At 41.8% G+C, this 22703-nt stretch overlaps 1 long non-coding RNA gene across 1 annotated transcript in view; it reads left to right on the top strand.

Annotated features, from left to right (window-relative positions):
- Positions 1-228: 228 nt before the first annotated feature.
- LOC123600789 overlaps positions 229-22703 on the top strand; it is a 42489-nt gene continuing 20014 nt past the window's right edge. The window contains exons 1-3 of the long non-coding RNA XR_006713826.1: positions 229-272; positions 9191-9318; positions 15484-15550. This is a non-coding gene — a long non-coding RNA (uncharacterized LOC123600789). The remainder of the gene's footprint in view (positions 273-9190; positions 9319-15483; positions 15551-22703) is intronic.

The following is a 22703-nucleotide window of genomic DNA, read 5'->3' as shown; positions in this document are numbered from 1 at the left end:
GGAAGGAATTTTTCACTCATTTCCCTTCTCTTTTCCCTGCTTTGTTTTTCTTTACAGCAGTTACCGGCGCCCGTTAAATAATATATTTACCTGCTTATAAGCTTAAGGTCAGTAACCCCCACCTGGAACAGAAGCTCCTGGAGGGCGCTTCCAGGAGCTCAGTACCCGGAAGGAAACTTGTGGGAGGTGCCAGGAGGGGGTGGGGCTTGTTGTGGCAGCTTCCGGAAGGGGCAGTGCCAGAGGATTCTGGAAAGGCTCTGGTGTTCCCAGAGGTGAGGCAGAGCGGTGGTGTGGGGGAGTGGGCCGTGGATGAGACTGTCGTTGTAGCTGCTTTGGCTTAGGGCATGTGTCCGCCCCTCCCTTCAGGCCTGTCCAGTCGGAGCAGCCGCTCAGGACCCGCAAGGCACGGCCGGGTGGGCCCCGTGGGGGCTGTATCCCGTCGAGGGGCTTTCTCATTGACAGGTGGAATAGAGGGTGCACCCTGAGGAGGGGTGTGGGGGTCCCCAGTGATGTCTTAGCCATCATTTGCAAGGCTGAGGATGCTTTGTGGAGTTTTATTTAAATTTTGTACAGATTCTTTATGCTTTTGAAACCGGGAAAATAATTTTGTTGGAAAGCATTTGAGGGTTCAGAGAAGTGGTAGGAAAAGACCACGGGTATTGAGCAAGGCCAGAATTTTGTGTTTTGAAGGAACTTTTCAGTACCTTTCTGAAAATGCTTTTGTAATGTGGAAGATCCGCAAACCCCCAGGAGGTCTACCTTCTCTGATATTCCTCTCTGAAAAGTCCTTCTTTCCTTACCTCATGAATTTAATGCCATCAAAACTTAACTAAAGTAATAACCAAACCCTCCCTTGTACGTTATGGGCTCAGAGGTGTCAATTTCTTTATCTTCTTGGTTTCACTGGCAAGCACTTCCCTTCATTTTTTGACACAGTGAGTCTACGCCACCTAACTCCCTGAAATTGTGTGGTCAAGTGATCGGGGTCCTCCTAGTGGCCAAATCTAGGTATTTTTACCTTTTTCTTTTTTTTTTTTTTTCCTGTTAACAGAAGCACAGTTAATGATTCTTGGTTCTTCCTTTTTTCCCAGCTTCGCTTTCTGGTTCTTCATCATTGGCCTACCTTTCTCCTGTATGTGTTTCCTGATGTAATTCCATTTTCCTTTTTAGAATACTATCCTGTAGGAGGATGCATCCTATCCGCTCCTGATACTTTAACAACTGTTTATAGGCTTATGGTTTGTTAAACTATTTTGTTTGTTTTCAAATCTCTTAAGTTTATTCCTATAGCCTTATATCCATGTTCCTAGTGGATATATCTACCTGAACTTCCCACATGAATGTAAAGGTTAGATGGGAATTATTAAATGAATGATTGGGGTGCGTGGGTGGCTCAGTTGGTTAAGCGACCGACTCTTGATTTCTGCTCAAGTCATGATCTCATGGTTTGTGGGGTTGAGCCCCTCATTGGGCTCTGTGCTGACGATGTGGAGCCAGCTTGGGAGTCAGTCTCTCTCTCTCTCTCTCTCTGACCCTCCCTCACTCTCTCCAAATAAATTAACATAAAAAAATAAATGAATGATCATAAATAGGACTCTAGGGAGGAAAAAATGCACTTAAAATGACTGTTAACCCTTGGGTGACAGACCTTGAGAATGTTATGAAAATCAAGGACTTTCTCCCTAAAAAGCTGCACACTAATTTTTACCTATAGTTTCACAACTTCCCAGGCTTAGTGTAGTTCATGAACTCAGATCTGGATTAGGGCTTTCTGAAATAATGACACAATGCAAAAGTGTGTTTTCACAGATAAACATTAGATTTAGAAGCTTACAATAAAAATACATTGTAGTCTGAGCTTTATGGACCATTAACCTAATTTAGTACTTCAGACTCACTTATGGAAACTTAATCTTTGGAAGCAGCATCAAGAATGAAGAGTCTGGAGCCCAAGCATGAGAGTTTCTGATTAACTGTGGTTTGTGTGTTTCGTAGTCCAAAAGGGATCTACCTTACTTTGGTCAGAGGCCAGAGTGCTACAGACCTTTCAGAAAATGTTTGCTAGGGAGACTGTTGTCTGCTCCTCTCCTGAGGACCAAAGGACAGCTGAGGTTCTGAGGCCTGCTGCTGTCTGAGTAGGCAAGAATGACAGAGGTACAAGAGACTTCTGCGGTTTTATTCTAGCACAACCTTCCTCTGATGACTGGTAGGACTAGTGATTTCTCAGTTCACAGTTATTCCTTTAATGGTGAGTGCTGCTTTGAGATTGACCTCACTCTTTCCTGAATTAAATCTCTTTCATCTCTTCTTGTGCCAATAGGCTACTTAATATTTCTTTATTATATTTTGTAAAGATGAGATCTAAGGAGACTTTAGCCACTCTTTTTTTAAAGCCTTCTCTTGGCTTTCGTGATCCCACTGTCTTCTGTTTTTTTTTGTTTTTTTTCTCTGTCTCTCTGGGTACAACTTCTCCGCTCTCCTGTGGTCCTCTTTCTCACTTCTCAGTTAGGGTCAGAGTTTCTTTGTAGCTATTTTGCTTTCCCTGAAGGCTCATCATTGTAAATACTACCTATGTATTGAGAACTCTTTAATTTTTAATTCTAATTTTTACCATTTTCTGGCTAGAAGCTGCAGCTCTACTTAAATGGCCCACAAGTTCTTCCATCTTACTGTATCCCAAACCAGGCTCATTTTATGTCCCTTAAATGGTTCTTGCTTCTGTTTTACCTATTTTTGTGAATGGCAAAAATAACTGTGTCTCCTAGTTATAGATTTTTGTTCTAGATTCCATCTTCTCCCTCCACTGCTCTTAGTAACTATTCATGTGAAATAACTTTCATTCTTTAACTTTAGCAAGAAATTGATTTGTTTCTATTTCGTTTTTAATATTCACAGTTTAAGAGTTTAGATATATACTTCCCATTTTATTCATGAGGAAGTAGGCTTCCTTTTTAAATTATTAATTACATAAAGAACATCTATGTACTTGATCCTTTTAAACAATTTAGACAAAACAGAAACAGAGAAAGATGTTACAATGCCCTCTTCCTTCATTTTCTTCCTATCTCTAGAGCAAGTGGTTTTCAATTGGGAATGATTTGCCCTCCAGGGAATATGTAGCAAGGTCTAAAGATAATTTTGACTGAAGATAATTTGGTCATGACTGAGAGGGTATTATTAGCATCTGGAGGGTGGAGGGTAGGGGTGCTGCTAAATGTCTACAGTGTACAGAACAGCCCTGTGACAAAGTACCGTCGGTCCCAAATGTGACTAGGGCCAAGGTTGGGAAACCCTGTTCTAGAGGAAATCACTATATATCCATAATGTACTGTCTAATACTGTAAACGCTAGCCACATGAGGCTGTTTAAATTGAAATTAATTCAAATTAAATAAAATATGCAATTCCTCAGTTAGATTAACTATGTTTTAAGTATCCAGCAGCCATATGTGGCTACCGAATTGAATAGATTATAGAACCTTTTCATTATTTTTTTTTTTTAATTTTTTTTTTCAACGTTTATTTATTTTTGGGACAGAGAGAGACAGAGCATGAACGGGGGAGGGGCAGAGAGAGAGGGAGACACAGAATCGGAAACAGGCTCCAGGCTCCGAGCCATCAGCCCAGAGCCAGACGCGGGGCTCGAACTCACGGACCGCGAGATCGTGACCTGGCTGAAGTCGGACGCTCAACCGACTGCGCCACCCAGGCGCCCCTAGAACCTTTTCATTATTAACAGTAGGTTTTATTAAATATTTTAGGCATATATTATACAAAGTATATTTTACATAAATAGAATCACATCATACATGTTATTCTACAGTTTACTTTTGTTAATAATATGTCTTGAAAATTTTTCTATTTTCTGTTTTTAGTACATATAATTAAATTTAGTGGTCTTTTACCTCTCTGACCTCAGCCGCAGCAATATCTTACTTGACACATCCCCAAAGGCAAGGGAATTAAAAGCAAAAATGAACTATTGGGACCTCATGAAGATAAAAAGCTTCTGCACAGCAAAGGAAACAATCAACAAAACTAAAAGGCAACCAACGGAATGGGAAAAGAGATTTGCAAATGACATATTGGACAAAGGGCTAGTATCCACAATCTATAAAGAGCTCACCAAACTCCACATATGAAAAACAAATAATCCAGTGAAGAAATGGGCAGAAAACATGAATAGACACTTCTCTAAAGAAGACATCTGGATGGCCAACAGGCACGTGAAAAGATGCTCAACATTGCTCCTCATCAGGGAAATACAAATCAAAACCACACTCAGATATCACCTCACACCAGTCAGAGTGGCCAAAATGAACAAATCAGGAGACTATAGATGCTGGAGAGGATGTGGAGAAACGGGAACCCTCTTGCACTGTTGGTGGGAATGCAAACTGGTGCAGCCGCTCTGGGAAACAGTGTGGAGGTTCCTCAATAAATTAAAAATAGACCTACCCTATGACCCAGCAATAGCACTGCTAGGAATTTACCCAAGGGATACAGGAGTACTGATGCCTAGGGGCACTTGTACCCCAATGTTTATAGCAGCACTCTCAACAATAGCCAAATTATGGAAAGAGCCTAAATGTCCATCAACTGATGAATGGATAAAGAAATTGTTGTTTATATACACAATGGAGTACTACGTGGCAATGAGAAAGAATGAACTATGGCCCTTTGTAGCAACATGGATGGAACTGGAGAGTGTGATGCTAAGTGAAATAAGCCATACAGAGAAAGACAGATACCATATGTTTTCACTCTTATGTGCATCCTGAGAAACTTAACGGAAACCCATAGGGGAGGGGAAGGAAAAAAAAGAAAAAAAAGATGTTAGAGTGGGAGAGAGAGCCAAAGCATAAGAGGCTTTTAAAAACTGAGAACAAACTGAGGGTTGATGGGGGGTGGGAGGGAGGGAAGGGTAGGTGATGGGCATTGAAGAGGGCATCTTTTGGGATGAGCACTGGGTGTTGTATGGAAACTAATTTGACAATAAATTTCATATATAAAAAGAACAAAATAAATTTAGTGGTCTTTTGAGATAATTCAATTTTATAATTTAGCAGTATGTAATTTTACTTTTTAAAAAGTATTTGTGCTTGAATATGATATGCATTCTTTTTTGTCTAGTTTATTTTACTCAGTGTTATGTTTTTAAGATATACCCATTTTGTTTTTGTGTATCTGTAGTTCATTCCTTTTAAGTACTTTATAGTATTCCATTGGATGACTGTATCATAGTTTATTTATCCATTCTCTTGATGGACATAAGAATTTCTTCCACTTTGGGGATATAATGTACTCTGGTCTGAATATTCTTGTACTTGTTAACTGTACACACATCTCTCTTCATTTCATGCATAGGAATGGAGTGATAGTGTCATTGGAATTTACTAATTATGACACTTTCTCAAAACAGTTGTATCTTCCCTCTGACCAACTATGTATGAGAGTTCCCATTGCACTGTCACCTTACCAGTATTTTGTTTGTCAAACTCTTATGTTTCAGACTTTCTGTTGGTGTGTGATTGTATCCTGTAGTTTTGTTTTACATTTCTCTGATTATGAATGATATTGAACATATTTCATATATGTATTGGCCACCTGGATATTCTTTTATGAGTTATTTTTGAGTCTCTGATGCATTATTCTATTGATTTATTTTTCTTACTAATTTGTAGGGATATTTGACATATTCTGGATACAAACTTTATACTGTTTATATATGTTGCAAAGATATTCTCTTGTTTTAATGGCTTGCCTTTTCTTTCTTAGTGGCAATTTTTTTTTTGAAGAGAAAAAAAGAAAAGCTTTCTTCCTAAGATCATTCCCCAATAGCAAAATAACACTACAAAAATGCTCTGTTTAAGTGGGCTTGGTTCTTCATTTCCAACATTTACAATCACTTCAATATAATCTGAAAAGAAAAAAAAAATTGTGTAAATCATTGTGTAAAATTAATTTTCTCTTTTTTTTCAATGTATGAAATTTATTGTCAAATTGGTTTCCATACAACACCCAGTGCTCATCCCAAAAGGTGCCCTCCTCAATACCCATCACCCACCCTCCCCTCCCTCCCACCCCCCATCAACCCTCAGTTTGTTCTCAGTTTTTAAGAGTCTCTTATGCTTTGGCTGTCTCCCACTCTAACCTCTTTTTAAATTTTCTCTTTTTTCACATTGTATTCCAGTTTTGTTTTTTGTGTTTTTAAAAAAAATTTTTTTTACATTTATTTATTTTTGAGAAACAGAGTGAGACAAAGCATGAACAGGGGAGGGGCAGAGAGAGAAGGAGACACAGAATCCGAAGCAGTCCAGGCTATCAGCACAGAGCCTGACGCGGGGCATGAACCCACAAACTGTGAGATCATGACCTGAGCCGAAGTTGGACGCTCAACCGACTGAGCCACCCAGGATGTAGCCACCAGTAAATCATCATCAAATGACTATACTTGCATATATCCCTTAAAATTTTAGAGCATTGATTTCTTCCCAACAGTAGGGAAATACTTGTTTTATCCTCTATAGTGTTTAATTTAATGCTGTATCAGAACTAGTTGATACTGACTTAGAACTTGGTTATTCACTTTTTAAGCTCTTCTTATCCTTAGTACACAATAAGTTACTGTTTACTGGGTGATGTAGGGCAAGTTAACTTAATGACACTGGACTAATTTCCAGAGCTATAGAAATTGGACACTATGTCAATTCCATAATTTTGTTATTATAACAAATAGCCTATTGCTTAGATAGAACAGTTGAAAGAATTTGTAAACAAAAGGACTAAGCAGATGATTGAGTTTTCGCTAATTGGTCAGGTCAAGGGAGAGAATTATAATGACCATAGATTTCTGGTTGATTTATATCATCACCTCAGAGAGATGGCACCTTACTCCTTGGTCACATGTTATTACTGAAGTATTTCTTGGTGCTGGGGGAGTAAGGATGGTGTCATCAGCCTGACTTCAAGTTACTAATAGGGAAATGAGTGCCCTGCCCATTTCTTTCAGTGGACTAAGCATAGATATCCTTTAGGGAAGACTTTCCTGGTATTTCACATAATATAAGTCCTTCATCTTTGTTCTTTTTAAAGCTTGTTTGGCTATTCTGGGTCCTTGCATTTCCATATGAGTTTTAGAATCAGCTTGTCACTTTCTGCAAAAATGCCATCTGAGATTTTGGTAGAGATTGTATTGAATTTCTAAATCAATTTGCCAACTTAATATTAAGTCTTCTAGCCATCAAATACAAAATGTTTTCTTTTCACTTAGAGTTTTAAAAATTTCTGTCAGCATTATTTTGTAGTTTTAAATGTAGAAGTCTTATGCTTTTGTTAAATGTTTTTATGTATTGTATTCTTTTAAATGTGTATATATTTATTCAAATTTCCAGTGGAATTAACAGGCAGCATTATATTAGTTTCAGGTGTACAATATAGTGATTCAGCAGTTCTATAAAATATTCTGTGCTTATCATAATAAGTGTATTCTTCATCCTATTCAGCCTGTTTCACCCATTCCCTCCATCCACTTGCCCTCTAGTAACCATCAGTTTATTCTCTATAGTTAAGAGTGTTTTTTGGTTTGTTTCTTTTTTTCTTTGATCATTTGTTTTGTTTCTTAAATTGCACATCTGAGTTAGATGATTTCTCTTCCTCTGACTTATTTCACTTAGCATTATACCCTCTAGATCCATCTATGTTTTTGCACATAGCATAATATTCATCACGCGTGTGTGTGTGCACATACACTGCATTTTCTTTATCCATTCATCCATGAATGGACACTTGGGTTGCCTCCATATTTTGGCTATGGTAAATAATGCTTCAGTAAACATAGGGGTGCATATATCTTTTCAAATTAGTGTTTTTGTATTCTTTGCAAGTACCCAGTATATTTTTTTAACCTCTTTTAAAATTTTTTGAGGAGCTTCCATACTAGTTTTTACAGTGGCTGCACAAGTTTGCATTTCCACCAAGTGGCAAGAAGGTTTCTTTTCCTCTTCATTGTCACCAACACTTGTTGTTTCTTGTGTTTTTGAGTTTAGCCATTCTGACAGGTGTCAGGTGATACCTCATTGTGGTTTTGATTCACCTTTCTTTGATGTTGAGTGATAGTGAGCATCTGTTCATACGTCTGTATGTCTCCTTTGGATAAATTGTCTGTTCATGTCTCCTGCCCACTTTTTAATTGGATTATTTGTTTTTTTGTGTGTTGAGTTGTGTAAGTTCTTTATGGATTTTGGATACTAAACATTTATCAGATATGTCATTTGTAAATACTTTCTGTCACTGAGTAGCTTATCTTTTTGTTTTGTTGATTGTTTCCTTCACTGTGCAGAAGCCTTTTATTTGATGTAGTCCCAATAGTTTATTTTTCTGTTGTTTCCCTTGACACAGAAGACATAGCTAGAAAAGTGTTGCTATATTCTTCTTGATGCTGTTGTTAATTGAGTTGTTTTCTTGGTTTCATTTTTGAAATGTTTGTTGTTAGTTTATATAAATACAGTTGATTTTTGTGTATTGATCTCCTCTCCTGTGAATTTGCTAAACTTTTTGATCAGTTCTAATAGTTTTCTTGTGAATTCCTTGTATTTCCTATTTGTAGTCTGTAAATCACAGTTTTATGTTTTCCTTTGTAAGTTTTAAAAATTATCTTACTGTTTTGGCTAGAATTTCCAGTATAGTGTTAAACAGAAGTGGTAAGAGTAGACATCCTTCTACTGTTCCTGGTCTTAGCAGGAAAGCATTCTGTCCTTCATCATTAAATATGATGCTAAGTTGTGAGATATTCATACATATTGTTAAAGAGAAAATCATAGGCCCATGATGGAGTTACTTAGGCTAAGGCCCCATGTCAACAAAACAAGACTTAATATCTAACTGACCTAGTTATAGGCTTTTGAGAATTTAACCTTGAATCACTCAATGGAATATCCTGGGCAGTATTAGGAAATGTACTGAAAACCCCATTCCATTCCCCTTAGAAAGGTGACCTTGCTTAAACAGTGCATTCCTGGCTAATAAATTCCTTTTTATATGCCTGGTCTTTGCTTTTAGAAACCTTCCTTTTATTTAACTTGGGTGGAATTCCCCTCTGCTTGCTAGATGGAATGCAGCCTGATTCATGAATCATTTAAAAAAGCCAATTAGATCTTCAAATTTCTTGATAAAATTTTGTTTCTTAACAGATTTGGTGACAACATCAGGATACCAAGTGAACTTCTGACGGCATTTGGGGACAAGGAGAAACACAGGCATGGCACTCCGAGAACTCTTTTTAGTTCATAGTCTATCTCGTCATTTCTGAGGGCTTTTGGTAAGTCCCTCTTGGTTTTAGCTACATTCTGTTTTGTGTTTGAGTTACTGTTCTAATTGGTTTTCCAGTCCAGGGTTAATGAGTCATTGTAGCCTGATAGAGGAGGCTCTGATGGAGCACTAGTCTGTAGCCCTTGGTTTAGTCTGCCAATTCCACCTTAGAATCCTTTCCCATTTCCCACTTGCAGTCCTCATTTATTGGGGTTTGCTAGCTTAGTCCATGCATGGAACTGCTTGTGGTGCACATGGGGACTTCTTTTGGCCAGTCCACAGTGACATATTTTGGTTAGTCCTGATGTGCTCAAGTGCATGTTTATTTGTCTTATTTTTTGTAAATAAAAACTATTGCTAGCCGGGATCTTGGAGGCCAAAAAGCTGTAAAAGTTGCTGGGCAAGGGTCAAGCATTTAAGAGCTGTTGGGAAGCAAGGAAGCAAGCATTCCTAACAAAAGACTACCATGTTAGGATAAGCTGGCTACAGAACTGGTTAGGTTGCTGGTAAGTCACTTGCCTCAAGAAAATGTCTGTGCAGTGAGGCACGCTGTAAAACATGCACAATCCCGAACTCAGCACCATATCCCTTTTAGGTATTAGTTCAGCTCCCAGAGACCCAAAGGCTTAGCTAATGGGATCCTTAAATTCTAGAGTCAGGTGCATCACCTTCCAGCACACATGATTATTTTATGTCTAAAATCTGTGGTACCAGGAGCTGTGAATATTTACAAGAATGGCAACATTTTACCAAAAACAGCCTAGAATTACAGTGGCCATTATGGGGAACATTCCAGTTGTGACGAGATGGTTCACTTCAGAAGTGCACTTGAAAGTAAGGATTCCTGAATTAAATGAATGGAATGGAATACGTCTTTTAATTAGAATACAGAAACTTCCAAAAGGCTCTAAGGTTCTAAAATAGCTTCATGCAGAGATTCATCACAGAAGGCTAATGAAAAATTAAAAACACAAGAGAAACCTAAAATAAAGTATGATATGATTGATGTGACTACCGCTGCTCTTCTCTGTTTTTCTTTACCTGAGTACTCACATTTTACTAATTTTCTCTCTGAACTGAATTTCTACCCTTGAGAAACTGTTAAACAGTTACCTTTTATTTATTTTATATTTTTATTTAAAAAAATTTTTTAATGTTTATTTATTTTTGAGAGAGGGAGCATGAGGAGGGGAGGGCACGCTCTCTGTTGCCAGCACAGAGCCCATTGCCGGGCTCAAACCCACAAACCATGAGATGACCTGAGCTGAAACCAAGAATCAGATGCTTAATGGATTGAGCCACCCAGGTGCCCCTGAACAGTTGCCTTTTAAAATTAAGTTACCTCTGGGGCATCTGGGTGGCTCAGTCGGTTAAGTGTCCAACTCTTGGTTTCAGCTCAGGTCATGATCTTGCAGTTTCCCTAGTTTGAGGCCTACTTCGGGCTCTGTGCTGGCAGCTCGGACCCGCCTTGGGATTCTCTCTCTCCCTTTCTCTCTCTGCCCCTCCCCCACTCACACTGTATCTGTCTCTCAAAACAAATAAACTTAATAAAAAAATTAAATTAAATTACATTATCTCAAGGTACATATCAACCCCCTCAGTTACCTTTCATCTCTTGGTGAAAGACAGAACTAAGAGCCATAGTTAAAGAATTTTTAAACTTATAGAGGAAGCACAAAAATTTTTTGAAGAATTTATAGTTTTCATTGAGGCTTCTAGAAGTGCTCACAATACTGACTCATTCTTTGGCCCTCCATTTTGTTTGGTTCACTTGATGACCTCTCTTAGGGCTATGGGCTCTGGGCCCCTTGGAAGTTAATATACATATCTTAGAAATGCCCACTAAGGCTAGGATATGGGGAGGCTTGTTTTGGCCTGCCATGAATCTGTTAGAGATAATACAGTCTTTCCCCTTCTTGATGAAGAGGTGGTGCCAATAGATGTAATTAAGGGTTAATCTGAGGTGCCTGGGTGGCTCAGTTGGTTGAGCATCCGACTTTGACTCAGGTCATGTTCTCACTGTTAGTGAGTTCAAGCCCCACATCAGGCTCACTGCTGCCAGTGCAGAGGCAGCTTTGGATGCTCTGTGCCCTTGTCTCTGCCCCTCCCCTGCTTGCGTTCTCTCACTCTGTCTCTCTCTCGAAAATAAACATTTATTTAATAAAGGTTAGCTGTCAGGTGCGTGCAAACTCTCTGAGTTGTTTTGATCTCACTACATTGTTATTCTGTGCATCCTCTTCCTCTATAAAATCTGTGGACTAAGGTTAAGACCCTGCAGAGAATAACTGCACAGCTGGATTGTCATCTGCTCAATTCCCCCTGTCAGTAAGTTACCCTGATAAGGAAAAATTATGTTATAAGATGGCTGACAGGACTGATAGGGGAATTTCAGTTGCCACCCCAAGACTCCACTTCTGGGTTCTTCTCCCTACGCCACTTGCCACATGCACCAAATTACTTCTGATGTGGAAGTAACAGACTATAAATTGTCCCCCATGCTTGTACTCGGGGTTCAGACCTCTGGAGAGCAATCTCCTCTGCGCCCGCCAGTGTGAAATAAAGCTCCTGCCTTCCAAGATCTCCAAGTGCCACTTGGTTCTTCTGCCAGATGTTCCAGACCAGGTTCCATAACAACCCCGAATAAAACTGTGTATACTATATGGAGTGGCTTGCTTTGTTTTCCAGTCTCAAAGTGCCTTCTCACTTTGGGGGATGCTTTACTGTCCTTCTCTCACCTTCTAACAAGGCCTGTGATCCTGAGCTGCCAGATCTATATCAGCTTGTGCACATGTTGGTTGAACCTGGGGAAGCCCAAAAATGGATGCAGGAAGCAAGATGGCAAACCCTCAAAGATGATACTCAGGATCCTCAACCAAAAAGGGCTCACAAAACAGCAACTGAACTTTTACAAGCCATTCCCAGAGTTTTCCCTGCTTGCACTGATTGGTCTATTATTCAAGAATGCAAATAAAAGAAAGATCTGTTGCAGACTTCAAGGTCCATTTGAAAGCATTCTTCCAATGGCATTCTGTTCAATACAATTAATAAGTCTACCCAATCTCTCTAGCTGCCTTATTTGTAAATGGATTATCCCCTGACATTTGTGGATTAATAAAAAGACAAAATAGGATAGGAGGCCTATTTTGAACTCATGACCATACTGAACATTTTGAAAGTCTTTGGACCAAGGTCATAAACTAATGGCCTTACAACTACAACTGCTCCTAGGCCAGAGACCTCAGTTAACACTGAGCCACCCATGTTGCATCCCCCTGGGAGTCCATTATCAATTAGCTGGCCCAGGAGCTGATGTCTCACTTGTAATTAATTAAGGCACTGGCGAAAAAATTGTCCTATAAGGTCCTATACAAGTTTATTAATAATCAGATACCTATATGGGCTCCTCCCAAAATTGACAGGGACCTTCCAGTAAACTACTACCAGTAATATCCTGAAATAGCCAAGGAGAATGGTGAATATGAGAGCTATGTTTTCTACTTTAAACCCCATTCTCCTAGGACAACAATTCCCTTGGAGTGAAAGAGAAGTTTCCATACTGGGGGGTATCTAATAAAGTTCAGAGAGAATTTATATCTCAACAAGTACAAATGACTCTGGGCCCTTTCATTGAAAAACATTTCTTTCTCCCCTGTGATACAGGATAGCCTTGGTCAGTCTACTAGCTAGAGATCTTTCTAAATTCAAATGTGAATACAGTTTGCCTCCAATGGTGACTTCACCTTAGAGTTCCCTTACTAACCTGATTCTGATTTTTAATGTTCTCTTACTTTTTGCATGGGAAGGAGGGGCAGAGAGAGAGGGAGACAGAGAATCCCAAGCAGGCTCTGCACTGTCAGTACAGAGCCCAGCATGGGGCTTGAACCCATGAACCATGAGATCATGACCTGAGCCAAAATCAAGAGCCTAATGCCCCCAGGTGCCCCAGATCTTTAATGTTCTTTACAATCTGTCCTTGATACAGAAGATGGATTCCAGCAGAAGTTTCCTAATTTAATTGAGGTGCCTGGCATTCATTGGGCTACTTTGATTACTGACAATGGGAGAATAAAAAGTGTAGAGCATATAAACATTCAAATAGACAAAACCTAACCTCTTCCTAAATTGCCCCAATATGTGTTAAAGCTTGAGGCCATACAAGGTATCACACCACTAATAGAAGACCTAATTATCCAGGGTTTAATCATTCCCTGTACTAGCTCCTATAATACTCTTTTTTTTTTTTTTTTTTGTTCTTCCACAAACATAGTGGGAGGGAATGGCAATTTGTCCAGGACTTAAGAGCTATAAACAAGGTAGTTATTTCCTGTTTCCTGGTTGTTCCAAACCTGAATGTTCTTTTGTCACAAATTCCACCAGAGTCAAAATTGTTTATTCTTGGAGACCATTTTAAGCATTCCTGTAGATTCCAATAGTCAGTATCTATTTGGTTTTACTTGGAACAGTCAACAGTATACTTGGACAGTTATGCCTTGAGGGTTCATGGAGGCCCTTTCTTATTCCTCCTAAGTGCTCCAGCAAAATTTAAGTACCCTCCAATTCACTGTGAATTGACCCTTTTACAATATGTGGATGACTTCTTGTGGTCAGTTATGAAAAGGGCTTCCATAAAAGATTCCATTTAATTGCTGTAACAGCTAAAGAACAGTTACCTAGGTCATAATCTAAGTGCTAAAGGATTCTAGCTATCTTCAGAAAGAATTAAGCCAAGCTAGGAGTTTCCTAGATCCTAAACTTTGTGGATTTTTAGGTCTACCTGGTTATTACAGACAATGGGTTTCTAACTTTTCCTAATTTGTTTCCTACTTTGTGAGCTTACTAAAATTTCAGTCTTCACATCCTTTCCTGGGACGATAAATATGAATAGGCCTTTATAAAATTAAAACAAGCCCCACAAGAGCCACCTGCACTAGGGCTATCTATTCAAAACCTTTTACCTTATTTGTACAGGAGAGATAACCAAGACCCCTGGCTCACACAAAAACATGGCAGTAAACATAGAGCTACTGCCTATTGTAGCACTCAACTTGATTGTGAGTTGCTTGAGCCTGTCCATACTGCCTTAAGGCTATACCTGCAGCTGCAAAATTGGTAGAAGCCTCCACAGATCTAACCTTAGGAAATGACATTTGTTTTCAAACTCTACCAGCTGTCAGAAGCCTTTTAACTCTGAATTAACTCAATATTTCTATGCACTGCCCACTAATCTTTTATGAGATCTTTTTGTTTTCACCACCTAATCTACATGTAAAATGTTGTTACATTCTCAATCCTGCTACATTACCACCCCTGCATAATGAAGCTGAGCCCCATGACTGTGAGGTAATTAACATACCATTTCTTAACACCTCATCCTTATTTATAAGACACACCTTTAATCCTGATCTAATTTTGTGTGTTAATGGATCATGTCATAAAAATGAGAAAGGGAATTTCAGGCTACTGTGCTGTTACCACCCAATATGAACAACTGGAAAAGAGAAATCTCCCACAAGCTAACTCATCCCAAAAAACAGAACTCCATACCCTTACCAGAACATTCTAGATATCAAAATGCCAAATTGTTTATATTGATAGCCAGTGTGCCTTTGGGGTCGTTCATGATTTTGGAATGTTATGGAAACAAAAAGGTTTTCTCACATTCACTGGGACTCCAGTAAAAATATTCAAGTAAAACAGTTTTCTAACTGCTATTCTTCTACCTTCTGAAATTACTGTCATCAAAATTGAGGCTCACATCAAAAGGACTGAAGCATAATATCAGGTAATGTTCTAGGTGAGTTTCATGCAAAGCAGAAGCAACAGAATCTGTAAATGTTCATCTGTAGATGAAGTTCATTCTGCTCCTGCAAAAAATGACCTCTTTTGCCTCATGTTCTTATGACACGGCAGTTGTGTGTTCCTGAATTAGAAAGATTAAATGGGCTGTAAATTCAATCAACAGTGAAGGCTATGAGAAACCCAAGTTGCTTCTTCTAGTTACTGAGCAAATCCCATTGTTTGGTTGTTGCATTTCTTTTCCCCCCATGGTGGGAAACCATGATGACTCAAATTACAAACATTGGTGAGGAGACTTCCATAAAATTTCAAAAACAGTCTATCAGCAATGTCTGACCTGTCAGGTCTGTAATCTTAGAAAAACTATTTATGTTCCCAGAGCCCTCAAACTTTCTCCCTCTGGACCTTTGGAACACATGAGCCTGGACTTCATTCATTTCCCCCAGGTATGGGTTATCAGTATGCTCTTGTTACTGTATATATGTCTCCTGTGATGAGGCTTTTTGGGAGTGACAGTGGGGTTCATGGGGTCTAGCACCAATGACCAAGAAAGAATTCTTGAAGACATCTTTGGTGCAAAAAGGTGATTTTATTAAAGTATGGGGACAGGACCCGTGGGCAGAAAAACTGCCCCTGGACCATGAGGAGAGACTGGTTACATACTATGGGGTTGGGGCAGGTAAATTCCAGGGGAAGTTTCCAGTGAGATTTTCATAGGCTAAAGAAGACTTACAGGATAGTGGAGACCTAGCTATTGTCAAGCCTGGTTGTTTTCCCTCTAGCAAAGCATTAGCATTAAGACAGTAAGGAGTTCCTGGAGAGGCTTTTTACTCTGCCTGCCTCATGTATTTGTCAATGGGTTGCAGGTTATAAGGAAACCTAGTTCTATCTGTCATTTCCTTCTGCCTTTGTTTTCCACATCACTATGGACAGGTGGTGGAGACTTAGGTCCTGCAGGACTATGATCTCTATCAGTTAACCATTTGTTTTTACCCTTTTCCTTTGTTCATGGGCAGCCAGGAGTGCCCAAGGAATATCACACATATCCCATCTGGTTAGGTGGGAGAGGGGTGTTTGTGGCCTGTCAGCTTGCCTTATACTCCCTCATTATCCTGGATGGGTTGAAGCTTTCCCTAGCTGTAAGGTTGATGCCCTTACGTAGTAAAGAAACTGTTATGCCCTTACGTAGTAAAGAAACTATTAGAAAACATGTTTCCATTTGCAGTATACCTTACATAATTTCCAGTGATTTAGGCACCCACTTCACAGGGCAAATCCTACAAGTCTTAATAATGGCCTTGCAAACATTTTAGGATTATCAGTGTCCCTAGCACCCTAAGACATCAGATTGTAATGCCCGACGTTCCAAAACCTCCCACAAAAGACCACCAGAGTCGTGAGTCAAAGCCAAGCGGCAAGGGTCGTTTATTGCAGGTTCGAACCTGGACCTCTGCGCACTCGTTGCCGGTGACGCTAAGAGGCCCCGATCAGAGTTAGTATAGGGTTTTTATAGACAGGGACAAACAGCATAGGTGAGGTTTCAAATTATGAGGGGCCTGATTAGTCGATTTTAAAGTACGGACATTTGTGGTTTTCTGATTGGGCGTCCTTTGTCTGTCCTTTGGCGGGAAGGCTTTGTCCGTTACTTGTGGTGGGAGAAAAAAAAAAAAAAAGGGGGAAGGGGATAGGTGAGGAATGTGCTAAGCAAGCAGGTTTACAGAAGCGAGAAACGCCGGTTAGTTTATGTACAACCACTCATTCCATTACATATCAGACTACATTTAGGAAGGTTTACAACCCATTCTACTACACAGCGGGTTACATTCAGGAAAGGTCTCACAATGCTCATAGCAAACAGCAAGCAAAACAGACTTCTCAGCAATTGTATTTCTTATCAAAGATCCATAATAAGCAGAAAAGAGAACCTAGCTTTAAACTAAGGTAGGGCTGTCATTTGGATTGTTCCTTTCATTCCCCCCTTTTTCTTGTGCCTAAAGAGCCAATCTTGGATCTTCAGTTTTCTATTTGTAATGTCTCGAGCGGTTGGTACTGAGTTCGTAAGACCATTAATTGTACAGCATTGAACCTGTTTTGGACAAACTTAATAATTTTTGTTTATGATGCAGGGGCCGAATGTGAGAGCGAGAAGTAGGATGGCCAGAGTTAGAGCCCCTGCAGTAATGAGTTCTCTTGCTGGTGTCCCCGCACGTATACCCAATCTCTGGGTCGGTAGTGATGCGGCTCAGGAGGGGGCCCGTTCTCATAAATGGCTCTCAGTCTGGGCCAAACTTCCTGGTGGGTGTGCTGGAGTTCCCTCAGGGAAATAAGAAGCTCATGATCATCAAATTCAGTTAACACATTAGACTATAGGTTGGGAATTATAGGGGGGGCACTCCATACATGATTTCAAAAAGGGGGTTAATCCACGTTTGTAAGGGGAGTACTGCACCCTGAACAGAGCGTAGGGGAGTAAAACTACCCAGTTAGCGCCAGTCTCCATGGTCAATTTAGTTAGGGTCTCTTTTAGGGTTCTATTTATTCTTTTTACCTGTCCTGAGCTTTGGGGTTTATATGCACAATGTAGTTTCCAATCGGCCCCAATAAACTACGCTATCCCTTGTATTACCTTTGAAACGAATGCTGGTCCGTTGTCTGATCCTATTAGGGTAGGGAATCCGTACCTGGGCATGATGTCTTCTAACATCTTCTTTGCTACTATCTGTGCAGTCTCATGCTTGGTGGGGAAGGCCTCTGTCCATCCTGAAAAGGTATCTATAAACATTAACAAATATTTATATCCATATTTTCCAGGCTTTACCTCGGTGAAGTCTACTTCCCAATAGGCTCCCGGCCTGGTTCTGCGAGTTCTGGAGTCAGGGTTTTTCCCGTGGTTGGTGGCGTTAGTTAGTTGACAAGCTTTACAGCTAGTAACTATCTGTTTGATTTTTGTCCTAGAGTCTTTGATGGTGATCTTAGCATGTCTTGCATTTTTCTTGTGCCCATGTGAGTGGCTCGGTGCATCTTGGATAAGACTTTATTTCCCATTTCCTCTGGGAGGATTATGCTACAGTCCGCTGCTTTCTACCATCCGTTAAGGCGCTGAGTCATAGGCAATTTTTGGATCCAGTCTAGGTCTTTTTTTTTTTTTTTTTTTAGTGTAGGTGGGGCTTTCTGGTAAACTAGCTGGACCGGGGTCTGGTAGGGTGGTCATGAAAGCACAGTCCACCTGTAAGGCCACCTGGTCAGCCAGATTATTTCCTCTGGCCACCGGTGTGATCGGTTTTTGGTGGCCTGGGCAATGTATGATGGCTAGTCGTTTAGGCAGCCAGAGTGCCTTTAAAAGAGCCAATATTTCTTCTTTGTTTTTGATGGTTTTCCCCTCTGCAGTTAACAGTCCCCTCTCTCTGTATATAGCTCCATGTATGTGGGCCGTAGCAAAAGCATATCTGCTATCGGTGTACACATTTAGTCTCTTGTCTTTTCCCAAAGTCAGTGCCTTGGTTAAGGCCACAAGTTCAGCCCGTTGGGCAGAGGTGCCAGCTGGCAAAGGCTCTGCCCAAACAGTCTCAGTTTCAGTTGTGACTGCTGCCCCCGCGTACCTTTGACCCTGATGTATAAAGCTGCTGTCGTCAGTGAACCAGGTAACTTCGGCATCTGGCAGCGGATGGTCCTGTAAATCTTCCCGAACTCCATGAACCTGTGCCAATATCTCAGCGCAGTCATGGAGAGGGGTATCTAAGTCCGGGTCTGGTAACAGGGAGGCAGGGACGTAAGATGCCTAAGTCTAGGAGGCGACGGATATGTGGTGTGATGCCATTTTTGGCTTCCATTGACATCGGGTATTGTCGGACCCGAACTGGATCTGCCCCCGGCTGGGCAATGTTTAGCCAATCTCATACCCCCGGTTTCAGCCCATGCTTCCGGAAACTGCTGGAGCCAGGGCTCTATGTTTTGACTTTGTGAGGGTGGCCCCTGATGGAGTCGATATTCATCTTCTAATCTCAGAGTAAGTATGGTAATGGGTTGGTTGTGAGGGCCAGTCACTTGGGGGCCCCCTGGCGTAAAATGAATCTGGGCCCCCATTTTAGTGAGTAAGTCTCTTCCCAATAAGGGGCACGGGCTGTCAGGGATGACTAGGAAGGAATGGGTAACCTTCCCATTTCCTAGGTCCACAGTTCTTTGGGTGGTCCAGGGATATTTTTTATTCCAGTAGCCCCTTGGACCCGGGAAGATTTTTCAGAAATTTTTCCATGGGGTCTGATCAAGACCGAATGTTGTGCCCCTGTGTCAACTAAGAATTGAACTGGGTTCCCCTCCACTTGTAGCGTTACCCTAGGTTCGGGGAGGGGATCCGAACCCCGTCCCCCCTATTCTGCATCTTGAGTGAAGAGGGCAGGTGTAGTTTTTGGCTGCCACGGTTTTTGACCATGATGTGGCTTTTTCTTTTTAGGGCATTCTCGGGCCCAGTGGCCTTTTTCTTTGCAATAGGCGCATTGGTCCTTATCTAGGGGCTTGTGTTTATCCAGGGGCTTTTGGACAACAGTAGCCAGGACTTTGGTCATTTTCTCGGTGGCTTTAAGTTGCCTGTCCTCTGGAGTCTCTCTATTATTATAGACACGCTGGGCAATACGGAGTAAGTCCTGAATCTGTTTTCCCTCCAGGTCCTCTAGCTTCTGGAGTTTCTTTTTAATATCAGTGGCTGCTTGATTTACAAAGGCCATTACAACAGCAGCTTGATTTTCGGGGGCCTCGGGGTTCATGGGGGTATACTGTCTGAAGGTTTCCATTAATCTTTCTAAATAAGCGGCGGGGCTCTCTGTCTTACCTTGTATTATTGAATACACTTTTGCCAAATTAGTGGGCTTGCGTGCAGCAGCCCGGAGACCCGCCATTAGAGTCTGGCGATAAATGCGCAGCCGTCCCCTACCTTCTGCCGTGTTGTAGTCCCAGCCATCCTGTGGGGGTCGGGTCAAGGGAAAAGCTGCGTTAATGAGATCAAGGTTAGCAGTGGGTTGGCCGTCATCTCCAGGAACCAGCTTTCTTGCTTCCAATTGAATTCTTTCTCGCTCCTCGGTAGTGAACAGGATTCGGAGGAGCTGCTGACAATCATCCCAGGTGGGTTGGTGAGTAAACATAACGCTGTCTAAGAGACTTATTAAATCTTTAGGGTTGTCAGAAAATCGGGCATTCTGGGTCTTCCAGTTATGTAGGTCACTAGTAGAGAAGGGCCAGTATTAAAGTCGGGGATTCCCCGTATCATTGGGAGGCCCTATTTCCCGTAAGGGTTAAGCTACGGTGGAGTCAGGAAGGCGGAGTCCTGGCTCACGTGGGGCCCACCTACGGGTATGTCCAGCCGGCCCTTGGATTTCGCCCCCACTAGGCATGGGAGCGGGTTGAGCCTCCCTATTCTCCAGTTCTCCTATTGGTAGGGCTATGGAAGGCTCTGCCGGCGCAGCAGGGATAGGGGCAGCTTGCGGAGTGCGAGGAGGAACCTGATAAGGGGGAGGGTCAAGGAAAGGTAAATCTTGGTTGTCGGGGAGATCAAAGGGTGCAGCTGGAGTTGGCGGCTTGGGAGGGTTTTTTACTAAATCTTGCCACACCAGAATATAGGGAATCTGATCCAAGTGACCTTCTTTCCCTGGTAGGAAAATTTTTGATTTTACTTTAAGGACCACAGGGAGGCAGAAGGTTCCCTCTGTAGGCCAATTAACCCCAAAGGTGGGCCATTCAGAGCGGCAATAGGTAATTAACTTCCTTTTGTGAATGTCTAGGCTTAAGCTGTGTCCTCTAGCTTTTACGTCCCTGAAGTTGGCGAGAAGGAGGGAGAAAGGGGTGCTCTGCGTTTGGCCCATATTATAATTCTGAGGAAGAGGAGAGAAGAAGGGGGGGCGCCGCTGGCCAGGGGGCGGGAAGAAAAGCCGCAGGGAGCTGAGAAAGGAGGAGAGAGAAGCAAAGGATGGAATAATTAATTCTGATCAGCCGAGAAAACACTTAATTCCAATAAAACATCCGACCCATGAAAGAAAAACAAGAACTAACAAAAATCTTTCGCAGCGGTTCCAACTTTCTTGGCTAGCCCGACAGAAAGGGTTACGGCGGTAATTACAAGGGCCCCGGGGTGACAATACATTTAGACTGACAAAGAAGCACTCTTTAGACTGACAAAGAAGCACTCGCGTACTCGCCCGTCCGCGTCCCTCGCGGGAACTTAGGTGCCTCTTAGCATGGGCGGGCAGGTATAAACCCCCTGCTCAGATCAAAAAGATTTTGACCGCCTTAAGCCGTATGAGGATCACCGCGGAAATCGGGTTAGAGCCCACTCGAATCCCGTAGCTTATGCTGTGGGACTACACATAGGGTAAGTCAGGCGCGTGCCCCTGACTCCCAACAATCATTCCATTCAACAGACAGACACACAGACATACATCACATCAAAATACCGGTAACAATTGGCATGCCTAGATGGTTTTTCTTCTTCTTTTTTTTTTTAGATGCCTAGAGATGTTTTTTTTTAGCACTCTGGAGGTTCATAAAGAAAATGAAAGTATTTAGTTCGCAGGCGCGTTGGGCGTAAGCAGCCCACAGAAAAAAATCCAGATGGGCCAAGCAGCCCCCAGATGGACCGAGCAGGTCCCCAGATGGGCCAAGCAGCCCCAGATGGACCGAACAGGTCCCCAGATGGGCCAAGCAGCCCCAGATGGACCGAACAGGTCCCCAGATGGGCCAAGCAGCCCCAGATGGACCGAACAGGTCCCCAGATGGGCCAAGGAGGCCCCCAGATGTCAGTGGACGTCTCCAACTGACCCCGGCTGGGTGCCCTATAGCGCGTCCGCCAGGGTCACACCAGCTTCCAGACAGAACCGGTTCTCCAGAGAAGAAGCACAGATCAGAGAGAAAAGGAAGAACGTTAGAGCCGGCTTACTTACCGATCGGAATCAGATACGACCCATTGATCAGAAGTCTGGTGGGCTCAGGGGAGATCTCGGTGGGACCTCCAAATGTAATGCCCGACGTTCCAAAACCTCCCACAAAAGACCACCAGAGTCGTGAGTCAAAGCCAAGCGGCAAGGGTCGTTTATTGCAGGTTCGAACCTGGACCTCTGCGCACTCGTTGCCGGTGACGCTAAGAGGCCCCGATCAGAGTTAGTATAGGGTTTTTATAGACAGGGACAAACAGCATAGGTGAGGTTTCAAATTATGAGGGGCCTGATTAGTCGATTTTAAAGTACGGACATTTGTGGTTTTCTGATTGGGCGTCCTTTGTCCTTTGGCGGGAAGGCTTTGTCCGTTACTTGTGGTGGGAGAAAAAAAAAAAAAAAGGGGGAAGGGGATAGGTGAGGAATGTGCTAAGCAAGCAGGTTTACAGAGCGAGAAACGCCGGTTAGTTTATGTACAACCACTCATTCCATTACATATCAGACTACATTTAGGAAGGTTTACAACCCATTCTACTACACAGCGGGTTACATTCAGGAAAGGTCTCACAATGCTCATAGCAAACAGCAAGCAAAACAGACTTCTCAGCAATTGTATTTCTTATCAAAGATCCATAATAAGCAGAAAAGAGAACCTAGCTTTAAACTAAGGTAGGGCTGTCAT

The sequence above is a fragment of the Leopardus geoffroyi genome, chromosome A1, assembly GCF_018350155.1.
Source record: "Leopardus geoffroyi isolate Oge1 chromosome A1, O.geoffroyi_Oge1_pat1.0, whole genome shotgun sequence".
In the NCBI taxonomy this organism is placed as follows: Eukaryota; Metazoa; Chordata; class Mammalia; order Carnivora; family Felidae; genus Leopardus; species Leopardus geoffroyi.
This window is presented reverse-complemented; position numbering and strand designations above follow the sequence as displayed.